This window comes from Rhagoletis pomonella, unplaced genomic scaffold (genome assembly GCF_013731165.1).
Source record: "Rhagoletis pomonella isolate Grant_MI unplaced genomic scaffold, Rhpom_1.0 Rhpom_scaffold_00005, whole genome shotgun sequence".
Lineage (NCBI taxonomy): Eukaryota > Metazoa > Arthropoda > Insecta > Diptera > Tephritidae > Rhagoletis > Rhagoletis pomonella.
The window spans coordinates 8101028-8104993 of NW_023458559.1; positions in this window are offsets into that span (position 1 = coordinate 8101028).

Below are 3966 nucleotides of genomic sequence, written 5' to 3' on the forward strand. Positions count from 1 at the left end.
GTTAAAATATCTTGAAAACACCGCATCAATTACTGCTTTTGAGCTTGTAGTTTGAGCATTTCTATTTGTATATATTCCTAAATTTAGTTATTCCTTTAGAAATCTAATCCGTTGTTCTGCTTCATCTGTCGCTAAGTTTACGTTAAAGTCATGAATACATATGTATGTATTTTGTTTGCAAAATGGGGAGCTAAATTCATTTCTTCGGCTTTTTCTATTACTGTCGTCTTCTCTTTGTGCAATCTTGTATTAGCTCTAATCCAGTACTCAATGAACTTACAGGTTTTTACACGAACTTGCAGGAAGTTACGGGGAAAATAATCGCGTACTCCAAAGTCCTGTAATGAGAGCGATTTTTGGAGAGTTATGTAGAAAATGAAGTTGCAAGATTTTACTCGATGCTGTTTTTGTTCCCGTACTTTTTGCTGTTACTCACTTTTTACTCTCACTTTATAGAGTAATTTTGCTGTTTGACGTTTTAACAGGATTTTACACGAAAAGTATTGGATCAGAGTTATTATATCATCCATATATATGCATATATGCATATGTTCTTATATGTTCATCAGCTATAAACGGATCCAGTTAAAATGTTTTCAGTATTGTTAAAATTTTCGCCTTCCTTTTTTTATCAATAGACTACTAAACCTATGCCTAAAACCATGCTACGAATATCAAAACCACTTGCAACAAATGAGTTCATGCATATGTATGTACATACAAACTTGAGTATGTATAAATATAGGTACACAGTCGTATGCGTGCACGGAGTTTGCATTATCGGAAGTAATAATCATTTGAACCGCATTTCCTCTTACTCTGCATATGCCTAAATGTATGCAACCATTTGCAATAGCAAGTAAACACAGGGTGCTTGTAACGAAATAAAAAATTTTCTGCTGCATTACACATGCTAAGCCCTTCGAAATTTTCTGCTGCGCTATGCGTTACAGCTTCCCAAATTTTACCCCTTACCTAAACCAAAGATGTATAAACATCAAAAACTATTTACAGTCCTGATTGGAACAAGTTCAGCCCGAATATCAGTTAGAGAATCAACATGACATCTATATTAATAAAAATGTTGTGTTCGTATGTCACGGTCGTCAAAACTCGAGAACGGCTGAACGGATTTAAATAATTTTTTTTTTTATTGTTCAGTATAATATCAGAACCAATGATATTGGAGGGTTGCCACCTATTTGAAAATTTTTAAACCCAAATATATTGATAAAATAAATAAATTATTGCAGTATGGGTATCAAATTAAAGAGCTTTAAGAAAGATAACTGCTGGAAATATCTTTGACGAGGGTTGCCACCTATTTGAAAATTTTAACTCAGTTAAATTAATGAAAGAAATATTGCAATATGGGTGTCAACCTAAAGACTTTTAAGAAGGCTAACAGCCGAAAATATGTTTGAGGAGGGTTGCCACCTATTACAATATAGGTATCAAATTAAAGAGGTGTAAGAAAGATGACGGTTAGAAATATTTTTGAGGAGGGGTGCCACCTATTTGAAAATTTGAACTCGGTCAAATTTATAAAATAAATAAAATATCGCCATGTGGGTGTTAAACTAAAGAGTTTTAAGAAGGCTTACAGCTGAAAATATGTTTCAGGAGGGTTGTCACCTGTTTGAAAATTTAACTAAATTACATTGATAAAATAAATGAAATATTACAATATGGGTATAAAATTAAAGGGTTTAAGAAACATAACTGTTAGAAATATTTTTGAGGTGGTTTCCACCTATTTAAAAATTGTAACTTAGTTAAATTGATAAAGTAAATGAAATATTGCCACGTGGGTGTCAAACTAAAGAGTTTTAAGAAGGCTACATCTGAAAATACGTTTGAGGAGGGTTGCCCCCTATTTGAAAATTTAACTCAATTTAATTGATACAATAAATGACATATTACAATATAGGTATCAAATTAAAGGTATTTAAGAAAGATGATTGTTGGAAATATTTTAAAATAAAATAAATGGAATATTGCAATGTGCGTTTCAAACTAAAGATTTTTACGAAGGCTTACGGTCGAAAATATTTTGGAAGAGGGTTTCCACCTTTTTGAAAATGTAACTCATTTAAACCGATAAAATAAATTAAAAATTACAATATTGGTACCAAACGAAAGGTATTTGAGAAATTTTGATTTGGAAGTATTTTAAATAGGATTATAACCTATCTAAAAGTAAAGACTGAAAATATTGAATTTTTATGAAATATTACATAATTGGTACCAAACTAAATGTGTTTGGGAAAGCTTTACCAGAAATTTTTTAAATGTTTTCACCTATCCAAAGGCCAAACAATTTAAATGAAGAAAGAATTAACAACATAGTTATTATCAAACGACGTGATCATATTATCAACGAAATCTATATATATAAAAATGTTGTGTTCGTATGTCACGGACGTCAAAACTCGAGAACGGCTGAACCGATTTGAAACATTTTTATTTTATATTGTTTGGTATAATACCAGAACCAATGGTGTCGCAAAAAACTGGAGGGTTGCCACCTATTTGAAATTTTTTAAACCCAATTATATTAATTAAATTAAACTAAGTTAATTATTACTATATGGGTATCAAATTAAAGAGGTTTAAGAAAGATAACTGTTTGAAATATTTTTAAGGAGGGTTGCCACCTATTTTAAAATTTTGGCTCAGTTAAATTGATAAAGAAAATGAATTATTGCTAGGTGGATATCAAACTAAAGAGTTTTAAGAAGGCTTACAGTCAAAAATATTTTTGAGGAGGTTTGCCACCAGTTTGAAAACTAAACTAAATTACATTGATAAAATAAATGAAATAGTACAATATGTTTAAGAAAGATAACTGTTGGAAATATTTTTGAGGAGGGTTGCCACCTATTTTGAAATTTGAACTCAGTTAAATTGATTAAACAAATGAAATATTGCAATGAGGGTATAAAACTAAAGAGCTTATAAAATATCTACAGTAGAAAATATGTTTGAGGGGGGTTGCCACCTGTTTGAGAATTTAACTCAATTAAATTGGTAAAATAAATGAAATGTTACAATATCGGTAACAAACTAAAGGCATTTGAGAAATCTTTATTTAGAAATCTATATCTATATATACAAAGATATTTAAGAAGGCTTATAGCAGAAAATATGTTTCAGCTATAATATGGGTGCCAACCGAAAAGTATTTGAAAAATCTTGATTTGGAAATATTTTTAATAGGATTATCACCTATCTAAAAGTAAAGACTGAAAATATTGAAATTAAATGAAATATTACATAATTCGTTCCAAACGAAAAGTGTTTGGGAAAGCTTTACTAGGGAACTTTTTTAAATCTTTCCACTTATTCAAAATCGGAACAGTTTAAATAAATATAGAATTTACAACATCTTATCAAACGAAGTGATCATATTATCAACGAAGAGCAGGTACACAAATTACTTAATGTAAAAAATTAATAAACAAGTAATTTTTAAGCAAAAAACACAACCAACATCAATTCTCATAAAAAATTTAATAGTACCGTTAATTTTTTCATGATCCAATGATCGGATCTAAACCAAATTAGTATGGGATCACCTGGAAATCAGTTGACGTGGTCCAAAGTTATGCGGTAACAAACATAAAAAATAATAATCCGACGAATTGATAACCTTCTCCTTTTTTTGAAGTCAGCTAAAAACTACCGAAACAATTAACAAAATGATAAAAGAGTAACGAAAATAAAAAAAACTATCGCATGAAAGCTGTTTAAAAAATACTTAATGAAAACTTAAAACTGTTGACAACATTCCCTAGCATTATAAATCAGTTAACTTTTAATCGTAAACAATTTATTTCGTTTGGGGTCGCCATTGCCTACTACATATATTGCGAGTAAAAAAATGTTGAATAACTTGAGATAATATTATTATGATTATGATTATCAATACTATTGCGAACTCCTATTCCCGACCAAAGATTCCCA